The sequence below is a fragment of the Stegodyphus dumicola genome, chromosome X2 (assembly GCF_044657685.1).
Source record: "Stegodyphus dumicola isolate Sdum_Otavi_A_Nest chromosome X2, ASM4465768v1".
In the NCBI taxonomy this organism is placed as follows: domain Eukaryota; kingdom Metazoa; phylum Arthropoda; class Arachnida; order Araneae; family Eresidae; genus Stegodyphus; species Stegodyphus dumicola.
In genome coordinates this window covers 126,899,184-126,914,998 of record NC_140781.1, presented here as the reverse complement: position 1 = coordinate 126,914,998, position 15,815 = coordinate 126,899,184, and positions in this window count along the sequence as shown.

The following is a 15,815-nucleotide window of genomic DNA, read 5'->3' as shown; positions in this document are numbered from 1 at the left end:
GTTCTGATGAAGTAAGTAGCAAATTCAGTTTCACTTAAGTTGTGATCTGCATTTATTTTGAGTCAAATATTTATTGCAATTGGGTTAAAGGAATTATTACATCTTACAGATACTCCGTTGTCTGTTATATATGGCTTTATTGGAAAAATCAATCCAAACATATAAAACAGCTGAAGTATCACACAAGAACAATAATAAAAAAAGAACAAGTATTTATAAAATAAGAATCAGAATAAATGAACAAGAGAACAAACGTAAAAAGTTAAACAACAAGGAAAGGAACGTTAGAGATGTAGTCTTTACAAGGAGCTCATGAAAGCTGTGGCATTCCAATATAGTTTACTTATCTCACCACGTTTCTGAGACTACCTAGTTCTGGGGATATAAGAAGATACTCTGCATTCATGATGCCCCAATTGCAAATTTGCCATATACTAGATGGAAGAATGCCAATCTTATTAAGATGATGTGCCATGCAATTGTGACCTGTTTGCAGTCTGAAGTTTGCCACAGGGTTTTTGACAAAACTTTTTTTCACGTATCTTGAATGTTAGCCCAGAATTTGCCTGTTGATTTTGCTGTATTGTATGTATCAGAATTATTACACCATATATACACTGCTCAAAAAAATTGAAGAATCACACAATTTTCTAGTATTATCCCCACCTAATTTTCAAAACCTACTGAATATGAATCTAGAGCTTTAAAGACATCAGGTGATAATTTCCTACGGAGAACATCATCAGTGACATCAAAATACTTAATTTCTCAAAAGTTCAAAAATGGAATCTTGAGTCACGTTTAAGCTCTCGTTAAGCTGTTTTCGTTATGCAATATTAAGTTTAATGGCGTTCTTTCTACGGAAAGAAAATTAGAGCAATATCTCAGTGCCATGATTTACAAAAATCGACAGCTTGACGAGCAACTTTTCACCTGGAAACAAATGAATCAAGAAGGCAAATAATGAATTTCTTTGGCGTGTACCAGCAACTCCAAGATTAAGTACATATATTAAATTAGTTACATAATGCGCCATTGTCAGACCGTCCAGCCGATAGAAAAACAGTGCAGAACGTGAGGGAAGTAATTTATTTCCCTCACTTGCAAAAGTTTGATATGCAGTGTGTCAAGTCCCGTTGCACATACTAATTAATGAACGATGTTAATTATAACCCTACTGGCTGTCTAAATAGCATAAAGGCAAGGTTCCTCGATGAAATAGTCGGAATTGATTTATTAAGCTTATACATATCCTGGATATAAGATAAATAAAATCGTGATATTAATAGTACGCCATTCTTCAAAATGATTGGGAATAGTTCCATTACGGCAAGCCTCCGCCAAAGTTATTACAAACTTATTTCTAAATAAATTTGTCATAAAATGCGGCACTTCCTAAAGGTAATATGGTTAACAATTCGTGAATTAAATACTTGAGGAAATGTGTATGGGTCTTGACAATAAGCATTTTCATAATATTTCTTATAAGTAACACAATCTAATATTGCAGAACAGGTAAATAGAAATATATTTAAAACTGGAAAGGTTATCTTTCGTGCTAGGATTCCTCATCAATGAACTCGCCTACGCATTAAGATCGACAAAACACGACAGAATAGGAAAAATATCTATTTTTGGCAAAGGAAGTTGATAGTACTATTGAATAAAGTATTCTTTGTAAGAAAGATAAGAGAAGAATTTAAGCGAAGGATATCCAAAAGTTTTATAGGATAACCAGTAATTGGGATAAAACCTGCACCAAGCAGAAACTATATTATGAGAAAATATTTAAAGTTTAGGATAAAAAATTGAAAGTTAAACATTCTCATTATCGGCACCGCAGGTCTGGGTTTGAAAGTTTTATCCCAAATCTGAAAGATTTTTTGGAATGGAGTGTGCAAGAATTGAAGTAGTTTATTTCACGGAGAAAGGGGTTTCCGTATGTTCCGCGCGTACGAGTTCGTAATAGATTGAATGCACACAGGTCCGATGATAGGTTAATACAATTTATTTTATCAAAACAAACACTTCAAAGTTCTGGAATTTTCCACAGAAACACTCGTACAGATGTTCACAGTATCACAGAGTACAATCAACAATTACACTTCAAACTACTAAGAACACAGCGCAATGCAAAGCGCATAAACAGAAAGCTAACCCGCAGATATTTCAGTTCACGCTGAACTAACAACTCGCAATAACAACTGAGAGCAGATGCTCTCTGTCTCCGGCCTTATGTAGTTTTCAACTGGCCTCCGAGATATTTCTAGCACTTTCTGCTTCTCGAAATTACTAGAAAGTAATATGAGAGTAGAATTACGGTTGCAGCTAATATAGCGATCAATTACATTTATTTAATTACGATACAGGTAACGGACCAAAATGTCGCCAAAACCGTTGTCAGCTGGTTGATATCTCGCCAAATTACCGAGATACCCATTTACTCAGCGTTCAATGGACTTGCCCCTGTATTCTTACTTTTTCGGCATAGCTTATCTGTTTTAGATTTTTCTTACGTTACGTTACAGAGTAAAACACAATTTCACATATAATTGCACTAAAATCATCTATCGATGTACAAAATTCGTAGCACATAGTTGCAGTAAATGTGGACCAGATAAAGTTACTTTATGAACGGACTGACATGCCTTTATTAAAGGGAAGTTGGCTAGTCCCATTTGGTATGAATCAATCCATGCGAATGCCAGATCAGATGATTCGTATTGAATGAGTACTAATTATTTTTAATTTCAAGTATTTTATCTTTTTGCATGTGTTTAATTATTTTGTAAAATAACTTTAACGTTTTGTTAATACTCATATTTCTTTTATACTGAACGTCAACAAGTTATTATTCGTGATTATTTTGTTTTCGAATTTAGATTCTATTGCTTTTGTTGTTCAAAGTAGCAGCTCATTTTGATTTGATAGCTAAAGAAGAAGAGCAGTAAATTTAGTTATTCGTTAGTGATTGTTGCTGTTTCTACATTATAATTCAGTTTAAATACTAGTAGTCAAAAACTATATACTGTTGACCTGTGGTTACTTCTGAAATGACAACAAATGAGTGTTCTGAAATTTGTGAAAGAATCGATGCAGTCACCGGAACGTCAGAAGGTGAATGTAAAAGTACCTCCTTTTTGGACTGATAAGCTGATATGTTTTTTTTTTTTTTTCCAAGTTGAAACCCAGTTAAAAAACAATTGTTTCAGAAGAAACGAGATTTAATTTATTTAATTTCACAACTTGAACCAAAGTTCATCGAAAATATTTGGTATATTGTAAAGAAAGAAAGTGCCACAAAATATATGGATACTAAAACTAGATCATTATATTTATTCAAGGAAACTGAAAAATGTACGCATCAAACATTTGATTACCGGTATTGACTAGAAGAGAAACACGCTAATGTGACAATCAAAATCGTAAAAAACAACCTTATATTTAGCGTAGATATAATGAAACAATCGATTTCGAGGGCAGCTAAAGGTCCCTCCTCATCAGGAGAAAGAAATACATAGAAAGAAGAAAATAGGAATCACAGAAACACGTGGTGCTTATCAGCACTGCACGTGGATATAACTAGATTTTTAATCAGAGTTGCACTGGCCGCCTACTTTTACTGAGCCAGGCTGTCTGATCAAGCATAAAGAAATATTAGCGAAGTTAAAATAGGGAGCGAGGGGCAAATGCACATTACGCTCAAAATCTGAACTTCAAATAATGGAAAGCAACCACTGAACGGATTTTTATACCCTCTGGTAGTACCAAGTGCGAGGAGGTAACGCCATCTATCGGCAAAAATAATTGAATTAAGACAGTAGAATTTTAAAGGCATTAGGAAGGACTGGATTGGACTTCAAATCATTAACTAAACTTTCTAAATCTTTGTGAATTTAGAAAGTGAATTAGTGAATTTTTCTGTGATTCCTATTTTCTTCTTTCTATGTATTTCTTTCTCCTGATGAGGAGGGACCTTTAGCTGCCCTCGAAATCGATTGAGTGTTTCATTATACCTACGCTAAATATAAGGTTGTTTTTTACGATTTTGATTACCGGTATTGAACTTTGCGACGGATTCACGTAACTCCCATTCATGATCTCGTGAACAATATGATCCAAATAGCAAATTTCGTTTCTATCATTCACTTTCGATTTAGAGGGAGAAATGCCGGACCCCGTATTTTACTTGATTAAACAACCATTCCCAAAACCAACTAAACTCGAATTTGCAGTAGATTAAGCAGCAAACTCTTCCGCAGAAAATATTAAGGACTGTCGCAAATTTCGTTTATTCGTTCGTGACCAAAGATCAAATTTGCACTTTCTTGTCGATAGTGGAGATGACGTAAGCACAATTCCAGTCAGTGGCAGCTCATGGCTTATTTAAGTGGAGGTTCGCAAAACAAATTTCGAAAATTAAATATGCTGATACAACGTAACTTACAAGTTAAAACATATTTGCTTTTTTACAAATAAAAAGAAAATGCAATGAAATGAAAACAACTTCTCATAAGTACGAAAATCGTAGCATTTATAAGGGTTCGTACACATTTCTGTACCCTGAAATTAAGTACTTTTAAGGACCATTAATGAAAAACTTAAGGACCTATAAGCAAATGGGAATTGAATAAATTAAATTCAAAATATTATGTATGCCTGAATTTTACTTTTGTAATACTATCCTAAAAATAAAAGAGATCCCTATGTAGTATGCATTATTACTAAACATGAATTAATTAACATAATGATTAATAAGTCTGAGAATAAAATAAACTTTATGCAATTTATCAAGTAGCTTTAAATATTTTACACTTATAATAGTTGGACATATTTGAAAGAAGGTGACATTTATGTTTTACTAACAGTTAGCTTTATGCTGACTTTTTTATATCTCATTTTGTGACATACTTGGTCAGTCTAGAAGTTTAGTAAATAGCAGGTAGATTTTTATGTCAAACGGCATAGGTCAAACGGCAGGATGATTCATGACAAAAGACTGAATGTTGTCATCGCTGTTGCTTGTCTAGAGAGAGACCTGCTGATTAGAACAAACCTGAAAGGCCTGCTGTAGGCACGGTTGGGCAAGTGTTGAAAGTTAGGCTATGTTTGACGCAGTTAGTGCCATAGCTTTGTGTAGAGTTCCAGGGGTTGTAACCCAGTTAATATACTTTCAAGTTCAAATAAGCCATTAAAGCACCAGAGGTGATAAGTTATTTTGTATTATTTTAAGTCTCACTAGATGCAAAGAATAAGTTTTACTTGAATTTTTACATTTTTGTATTTTATCTTGCGCCCAACCACAGTGAGTATTAATGAAAGGCAATAACTCGTTTTAATATGTAGCGATAATTCTTAAGGGTAAGCAGTTAGTTATAAATAATTAAATTAGGTATTTTAATAACCTTAGTCATTATGGATTTACATGGCCATAAATTTTATTTTTTTAACAATATTTGTTAAAAAAAAGCCCTATTAAAATCTTATAAAATTTCACAGTTTAAAATACATGTAATTTATGACATTAATTCTTAAACGATATTAGGGTAAATTACACATTAAAAGCTACAAAACATTTATGTTTTATAACAACAGCACTCAACAAAATATTTATCCATCATTTTAATTTGAAGCCTTCCCAAACATTTTGTCTAGTTTATATCGATTTCCTTCTCTTCAAGCATCTTTTCTAACAATTAGAGATTTGTCTCAACATGCAAACCAATGCTCTTGCTAGTTTCTGCATGCTTTATCTCCTAACTTGTCAACCTCTCCACCTATCTATGAAGGTTTACTTGATCTGGTAAAAGTTAAATAGTCCAAAGCCCCCGATAGACGTGAAGCAAATTATTGCTGTCTTAAAGTAACTACAAAGTCAGACAGAGGTTTAAATAAGCCTCTTATATATTTATAAAAAGAACTTAGAACATTAGGACATGTTCTTAAGCTAACGAAATCAATTGCAGCTCGTGGTGATGTAATTAAACAAAAACAGTCAAATTCAAGCTAAAAATGTGGACTGGTGATCAAAGATTATACAATCTAATTTTAATTTAATCTGGCTCAGTAACTCTATCGTATGAGGAAATAGAAATGAGAAATTATTTTTATTCTTACAATAGAATGTAATAAACCCTAATATTGCTTACAGTATATCTTTAAACATTGATTACCAAATAGTCAAATATAATTTTTGTAAATTAAATCCACTCGTCTCTATTTTTTGCGGCAAACAAATCAATAACATTTTCATTGAATTTAGATATGTCATTTAGCATGCTTTTGCAATTCACAGCATAGCTAGAGCGCTTAGTCTGTCCTCGCTCGTGGTACTTCTTAAAAATGTCTTTAACTCGTTTTAGAGTTCAGAAGAATCTCTCAGCTTCAGCAGAGGTCAGAGGAACAGTAACAATAATTAGCAGCCGTTTGTCTCTATAATAAATTGCAAAAGATAAATGGCACAAGTCATATTTCTGAAATTTGATCTTCTATAAATAATTCCAAGTTCAGTTTTCAGACGATTCTTCTGTAACATAGAATAAATATTATTTGTTTGGTTAAGAATCTGAGTTGGAAACCTTTTCTCGCGCTCCTGGAATTTTGGAGCTTCCAGAAGAGAAACAGCAGAATAGTGAGAAATAAAACAAAATCTTTTTACTTGATTCGTGATAACATCGCATATATCTTCAGCTGCTGCAATTTTATGTATATGAATATTTTCTCACTTCCCTTTTTTTGAAGATTCATATGATTTCGGTATTTCTTCGGTCATGTTGAAAGCACAGTTGGAAAGAGTTTACTTGCTTTCTAATGAGCGTTACATCAATTAGTATTATCCGAAACAAGTTCTATAACACATCGATATGTGCATAATATTGCGAAACACTGTAATACAAAACACAATATCCGAGTCTTCTAACATAGGTCGAATAGCCCCTCCTTGATTTACTGCTACAGCGTGTTTACACGTTTATTCTATTCGTGCATTTAATAAACTTGTGACGACCAGACATATGCACACCTCGGATTTCCAGGTGCTTAATGAGACCCTCCCGTTTTGTTCAGAGACAAAATGGACAGCAGAACTTTGAAGGAAGGTGTAGCGGAAAACCCCTGGTTCGGATTCCGGACATAAGGGACTTATTAAACCCATTCCAGGTTTTTAACAAAACCAAGAGATGACTTTGTGTAAAGAGCTTTTTGATGCTGTAAACGAGTGAAAGCAGACGCATCCCAGCGTCGCCGTGTCAGCAGCCTTTGTATGATTTATGGCTGAAATGATTTGATTATTTTAATTACTATTCAAGAATTCCTTATTAAGATTTTAAAATAAATATCTTAAAAGACAACCGGTCTTTTCTTTCACCCAACACGGGTGTTCTAACGTTACAGCTTTATTAAAATGATGGCAGCGGTTCGGATGAGAAAATCCATGCAGAGAAGACAGACCATCAGGTTTTGAATTTCCACGAAGTTACGAAAGTTCAAAAAAGTGATTACAGCTCTTCGAAGCGGTAAGGTAGCATCCACGAAGTTACGAGCATCAGTTCGAAAAAGAGAATACAGCTCATCGTTAAGCTGTGTGGATCGGAAATTCACGGAAAAGTTTACGGACGCCAGTCCAGACAAAACGGAACGACAGTCTCCTGAATACAGCTCATTGTTAGGCTGTGTGGATCGGAAATCCACGGAAAAGTTTACAGACGCCAGTCCGGAGAAAGAGTAATAGCAGTCTCCTGAATACATCTCATCTTTAAGCGGTATGATTCGGAAATCCACGAAGAAGTTACGGACTTCAGTCCTGATAAAAAAAAAAAAAGAACGTCAGTCTCCTGGATTCAACTCAAGCTGTGGGAATCATTGTTCGAAGATCATCAGATCATTGTGAATGTGTAGTGTAGTGTAGTAAAAAAGTGATACGTGTGTGATCATCGTTGTGCTCGAGAAAATTTAGTGCGGTGAAGTGCTCTGAAAATTTTAGTGCGTTATGATAATAAGTGCCTGCATCATCAAGTCCACAAAAATTTTAAGTTGTGAGAAATCTTAAGTTGTGACAGCATTCTTTTTTCCAAGCATCAACCATTCGAGTCTACAATCCATACGGGTAAGTACCTTGGATTTTTATATTGAGGCAGTGAAGCAATTTAATTTACTTCGGTAATTTAGTACACAAGTTCAAATAACTGTTTGAAGTCGACATTATTTTCTGTAAAGTTTAAAGAAATGTGCAGTTTTGGTATTATGTTTCAATAAGAAAGCATAAATTTTAGAATTTGAATCTGTGTTAATAGATCTTTTAATATCTTAAATGTTAATGTGTTGTGCTCAAATTAAGCTTATTGAATGTGTAATGGAGAAGAATTACTGTAACTTTGAAGGTTCTAAGGTTAGGTGGCATTTTGACATATCATTTCTAAGACGTCTTGAATGTTATAAATATTAGAATTTTCAGTTAAGGTGTGTAAAACATTATTTGTGCAAGAGCTGATTTTTTTTTCTATTGAACGAGTAAAAGGGGAAGTCTAGAAACCCCCAGTACCTTTCATTTTAGCTTTTGTCATATTAATGTTTAGTTATAACCATGTAGATATATGGCTTTTTTTTTATTAAACTTTGAATGCATATTTTAATATACCTCAAATTCTGATGAAAGTATATTGTATTATCATAAGCCTTTGAGTTAACGCAACTGGATTTTAAGGTTGTAAAACGTTAATAGTATTTGTAATCTGAAGCTCTCAAGTAACAAATTATAATGTGCATATTATGGTATAAATTGCTTTGCATTTGCGTTTAGATCTATAGAATATGTTGTGAAAAAATTAAGGGTTCAATTTTACTCTCTCTGAAAATGATATTTGTCTAAAGTTATCTTATATATAGGTAGTGTGAGGGTGCTAAAATGGTTAGGTTGTTATTATAATTTTGGCTTATATCATGGCGTTCTTAGCAAAAGTTAGGAAAGAGAAGCTTAAAACCTTGGCTGAAGAGTTAAAGGAAAAAGTTAGCCCTGAACTTAGGATACTGGATTTAAGACAGCTGATTATAGGAAATGAATCCTATGAGGAGGAACTAGTGAAAGGCCTGTTAGAAAATATCACTTCAACGAGGCTTAAGAGAGAAAAAAAATGGAGCAGGAAAGATTTAGGAAGGAAGATTAAGAGAGGCAGGATAGAATTAGGAGAGAAGAAAGGCAGGATAGAATTAGGAGAGAAGAAAGGCAGGAAAGAATTAGGAGAGAAGAAGAAGAAAGGCAGGAAAGAATTAGGAGAGAAGCAGAGAGGCGGAATAGAATTAGAAGAGAAGAAATGGAGTTTGAATTATCTAAATTACGATTACTAGCCGCTAACGGAAATGACTCTCTAAATAGTGGGAATGAAGAAAATGGACTTAAGAAAAGCCGTTACGATCTGAAAAAAAAAAAAAAAAAAAAAAAAAAAAATGATTCCAAAATTTGATCCTGGAGAGAACGATATTAGTTTGTATCTAGTTATGTTTGAGCGCAAAGCCAAGCGTGCGAATCTTCACCATTCAGAATGGGTTTCTGTTTTATTGACAATTTTGCCAACTGACGTAGTTCAGCTGATTATGCGAGAACCAGAGCAGCAGGCTTATGACTACGCTTACGTGAAGGGGATATTGCTTAAAAGGTTTAAGCCTAGTCCAGAAAAATTTCGCATCAAATTTACGGAATCCCACAAAAACACTCGAACCACTTGGAGAGACTTTGCTTTTGAATTAAGAAATTATTTTGAAGAATGGATTGTAGGTTTGGAAGTTACAGATTTTGAACTTTTAAAAGATCTCATGATAACAGACCAAATGAAGCGTCTTGTAAATGTCGAAGTGCGGCAGCATTTTATTGACGACTGGTCCAACAAAATGACTCCAGATAAATGAGCAGAAATATTAGAAGAGTATGAAAATGTTCGGTGAACCCCGGTAGAAGATCTCTCCTGTCCATAGTTAGGAGTCATAAAAGGGCAATAAAAAATCATTTAAATTCAAGAGATCCGCAAAAGTATCACCTGTCTGGAGGGGGAGTTAACTATGCCTCTGAAAAAAAGGAAAATTCTCGAAATCAGAATGAGCGTCAATTTGACATAAGAAGACCACTTAAATGATATTCTTGTGGTTCAACCGAACACTTAAAGCCTCAATGCCCGGAAGTAAAATAGGATCTCAAAACACCATTTACTGCAAATAGAGTGCAGGAGATTGAAGAAGATTGTTTATCCCCGTATCTAAGGATGGCTAAAGTGAACGGTTTCGATCTCCCAGTTTTGAGAGATACCGGATCATACATCGACATAATATGCAACAAATACGTCACTCCTTCGATGCTGACGGACGAGACTGTCTGGGTTAAACAACCTTTTGACGCGGCCTCAATTGGCTTACCCTTAGCACTCGTTAAAATATAAGGAAATTTTGGACGGGTAATAACAAAGGCAGCGGTCATTTCAAATGAATTGGATCAAGGTCGGTACCTGTTAGGGAATAGGACGGCTAGGAAAATAAAAGTAGACAAACTGGACACACTTTCCCTTCAAGTAAACACGGTGGAGACCCGAGCTCAGAAACTCCGCCAGTCAAAGAATGAAATCAGCGGAAGATATCAGCCAGAGTCGGAACTCGAACCCTCAGGCGAAAATTCTCTTCTCATTATTAAAAGAGGTGAAGTTTCATCCCCAACAAAAGGGATGGAGAAAACCAATTTCGGTCTGCCTGAAACGGAGGTGAACGAACTGTCACTGCTTACAATAGACCAGACGCAGTTAGCTGATCTACAAAAGAAAAGTGACTTTGTAAAACCATCTTTTGACTTAGTCGCGTTAGACGATCACAGTAACTCTTTGGGAAACGTGTACAAATTAAGGATTTCCTTTTCGTTTCGGCACGAACAAGAAACTGTAGATATGCCAAATGATGTTTCGTACCAACCAGACTCGGAAGGTTTGCAAATGCCTAAAAATTCCATAGGAGAATTGCCCAAGACACCGAGTAGTGTAAATTTACCAAGGAAAGTAGAAAAATCCCCAGTTCATCATTTATCTATGCTAGTGCCTGATACTGAAGGGTCAAAGGGGATTAAATATAGCTAATTCATGAATGATGTAAATCCAACTTGTAAAGTAGTTTTTTCTGATGTTAAATTCAAACTAAATGTACATGTTTGTTTTGAGGTCAAATGTAGTAGTTCTCATCCAGGTGTTGGGTTACCATTGAAAGATTATCACAAACGGAAAATTAAATATCTGCAAGGTTTCCCTTTTCAGCCTGGCTAGACATACAATTAATATTAAACTTAGGAATGTATATTGTAAATTACATATTTCAGAAAGCTGTACGTTCTTTATTGTATGTGTATGATTAGTTCTTAGTATTATGTTATTTATATGCTTATTTACTGGCCTCAATATAAGTTCTTGTTGTGTTTATCCTTGGTACTTAACCCAACGTTGTGAAAAAGAACAAAAATTAGTGTTAACATTTATTAATTAATGTTTATTTTTGAGAACTTACTGTGGTAATGGTACGAGGAATTGGAGTTCTGACCCCCCGGGAGGAGAGGAGAGGGGTTGTGACGACCAGAAATATGCACATCTCGGACTTCCAAGTGCTTAATGAGAACTTCCTGTTTCGTTCAGAGACAAAATGGACAGCAGAACTTGGAAGGAAGGTGTATCGGAAAACCCCTGGTGCGGTTTCCGGACATAAGGGACTAATTAAACCCATTCCAGGTTTTTAATAAAATGAAGAGAGGGCTTTGCGTAAAGAGCTTTTTGATGCTGTAAACAAGTGAAAGCAGACGCATCTCAGTGTCGTCGCCGCGTCAGCGGCCTTTGTATGATTTATGGCTGAAATCATTTGATTATTTTAATTACTATTCAAGAATTTCTTACTAAGTTTTTAAAATAAATATCTTAAAAGACAACCGGTCTTTTCTTTCAACCAACACGGGTGTTATGACGTTACAAACTATTCCCTGTATTCATGCACTATTTTGATATTTCGACTCTTAACCCTTAGCGCTCCGCACGTTTTCGTACCACTGCCTATCAGCAACTCCGGCACATTTTCGCAGCGGAATGCAGCATCCAGAATATCTGCATAAATCACTTTCTTGTAAATATTTTACCAAAGGGATGTGACTATTCTCCTTAACTGACCAATAATCCTGCATATTCGCCAGGGGTATTGTACCCATATTGATAATAACTCCAATAAAAGACCAAAACTCATCCTCTTCCACCGCACGCCACGTTTTCCAAACATAATTACTACATATTTCTTTATTCTTTAGAACATTTCCTGCGTAATTGTTGGTTTCTTTTATAATTTCATTTACCAGTTCGTTTGTGAAAAATAATTTGAAATACTGTGTCGGCTGTACAATATTTGTAGGAATTTGTGGTCCAATGACCTTTGGCGATACACTAAAATGTATTCTATCTGGAAAATATAATTCTTCCGTGACATCGCGCCATTCATCTAAGTCTTCCGGCGACTCTTCGCTTTCACTTTCAATAACTACCATTCGTCGTCTCTTTGGTAGTATAATTTCGGAACCACTACTTGAAGTGCCAGAATTATAATCAACATTGTCTTCCACAATATCTTCTAACAAAGAAAAATCAAAGACATCTTCACTATCACCGAACTCTATATTCTCCTCACAATAATTATTTTTCTCCATGTTGCTAACCATAAAATGGGTCAAATAATGTTTCAATCGTAACAGTAGCGAGAGTGAGCAAGTTTTAACAGATAACAATTGCCAACGCCGACGATTCCGTAACATCTTAAGCCTAATCATGCTAAAAACATTGGACTTCGCAGCGCAGCCTATGGAGTTACGGAACAAATGACGGACGGCTCCATAGCGGAGCCAACGGAGCGCTAAGGGTTAAAATTTCGTCTAGTAGCTGAACCATGAGATATCCTTTTCTTAACAGTTTCATCTAAAACAACAGTTCTCTGTGGAGGGTTATTGAAAAAGTCAGTAATATCACTCGGGTTGAAAAATACTCGAACTTGCTGATTCTGACTGGTTGCTTGCCCAGCAATCAAATTAAGCTGATATGCGTATCAGTGCACAAATTGTACATTCTTGAAGGTAAGCTGAATAGATGCTTGAATAGCAGCCTGATGACCATTGATCACGCTTGCACCGTCGTAGCTCTATGATATTAATTTCTCAGGTATGTCTACTTTTCCAAACTTGCTTGGATACATTGATCTATAGATCTTGCATCACGCCTGGGCGGATTCGTGATTTTCTAGAATCTCTCAACCGATCGCCAGTTACCTAAAACGTATCGAAAAACGAAAAGTTGGGAAGTAGTTCCATCTACTGTTATTGAAACAAAACTTTTTATATGTAGTTCTGACAGTGAGTATGCCGTCAAATGAATCATTCTGAATTTATTTTGACGTTCTTTTAAATACACGATGACACTCGTGAGATGGTCTTTTAAAGATGAATCAAGTTCTGCCGACGACCTCTGAAAGCTCCCAAATTTAATTAATCCTCGCATTCATAATGTCCTCGAAGAACAATCCCAAATACACCGCAAAACAGGATACAATCAATAATTTTTGTTAGAACATAACGATTTCTGTCTTTTAACGTGTAAGGTTTATACGTGTAAGGTGTAAAGTTTTTAACAGTTATTCTTTGTTAAAGCCATTTTCCTGTTGTTCCTAATTTCAGCTTACAATTTCCTAACAGAATGTATTTTCAGAATCGAAGTTAAATGCAAATGAAGGACGAGCAGTACTTAAATTCGAAGTTCTACTGACTTCGTGAGAGAGCCAGAGATTCTGACTAGCGCGCGTTCGCCTTTTGGCTACTCTAAACTATTACTATGCTCGGCCGCATTTCAGGCTCTTGATAGCTTCGCCGTTTAGTTAGCGTTTAAGGGGCCAACTCCTGTAGAATTTTGATAGCTTCGGCTATATCTTTTTAGTTAAGCATTTGTTAAGTTTTAGTTCTTAGCATTCTTAAGTTAAAGCCCAAGTGGAGGCTGTTCTGTACGTCCTGAGAAAGGGCCATCTGTAAACTTTATTTTGAACAATAAAGGGTAATTAACCCTTCTTGAGTTTCTGTTCTCTTAGCTAAAGCGATTATTCGCTTACCAGTTCTCAAGGTTCCGCACACTTGTATGTAAATTCTTGGTAGGAACCTTGTAAACATTTGAAAGGAATGCACTGTCGAATTGTTGGCGAATATCCAACTTTCCTAGCAAATTAAATTTTAAGATGGAGTTTAAATGCGATTGTGAGTATGCATGCCTTTTTCCCCCCCAATTTTCCGAGTTAAATGTGGTAAATCAGCAACACTGTAACTCAACCAATTTGAATCATCATTCTTTTTTGGAAACAGGAGATATGAAAAACAAAGCAGCCTGTTAGTCGATTCGCATCCACATATCTATGAACATTCCTCGTATAAATCGGATTTGAATTCCCTTTTTGAAAACTGTAGTCTTACATTTCGTCACCTGGATAATGTTCAGCAAAGGTGTTGGCCTGAGTAGTTAATTTCATTTCAATTTTTCATTCCAAAGATAATGTTGAAAAATTTAATTGCTTTAATTCCGAAATACTGATTTTACTAAATGACATTTGAACTGTTTACACTAGTTGGTAAAAAAAAATATGTATCGAAAAGTGATAACAATAAAAAAATAAGAAGAAAATAGAAAAAAAGAATTAGCTTAACAGAATATAGCAACCTAGGAAAACTCGGACGAGATAACTGCAAGCAGTGCCAATTCCCGCACACTGAAAGATGTGTGAACGGAATGGTATCAGCGCTCTCCCTCCCTCTCCCCCACTTCCGACCCCATAAAATGGTTTTCAATGGCATTTCTTCGATCGCACGTATGATCGAGGGAAAAATCAAATGCTCTGGTGTATCATAGTAATCTATAATGCAGTACGTTAGCATATTTGAAAAGAAGGGCAGAAACTCAACCTGGAAATTGACACAATTCTGTAAGTGTATTATTATTTTATTTCTTCATTTTTCTTTGCGTTCATGTGTTTTTGTTCCTGAATGAGAAGTCGTGATTCATCCGACCAGGCAACTATCTTCCACTTATCCATGGTCCAGTTTCGATGTTCCCGGAACTACTGTAAGCGTAGTTGACAATGACGCTTGGTCGGCAGAAGCACATGAGTGGAATGGCTGCTGCGCAATCCCATATCCAACAGAGTCATCTGAAACACTTTCACTTGGACCAGCATTGTATTGGGCTATCAGAACTGAGCAACTGTTTGGCGACGATTTTACTGTACCAAAAGGGTGTCTCCAACGTCCTTTTTGATGACGCGTGAATGTGCAACATCTTAGCATCTACTGCTGGTTTCACTGTCATTGCTCCACTTTGCGTAAATATTAACAACGGCAGATCATAAACAATCTACCAGCCGTGCAGTTTAGGAGATACTCGATCCGAGTCTTCGGGCTATAACAATCTGCCCTCTATAAAATTCGCTTAGATCAGCAGCCTTCCCCAGCACTCGCAAAATTTAAGTGCAGGAATGATTCCTTACCTTCCCCAGCAGCAGTTAAATACCATTCCTTCTTAATCACGAGCCCTCCACATCATTTAAACGAGTTCATTGAAAACGTGGGGATGGGCACGCTTTGGCTCGTCAGTGTATATTTCTTTTATACTGTAGGGCAAGAAGTAGTTATTCGTGATTATTTTGTTTTCGAATTTAGATTCTATTGTTTTTGTTGTTCAAAGTAGCTGTCCATTTTGATAGCTAAAGAAAAGCAGTAAACTTAGCTATTAGTGATT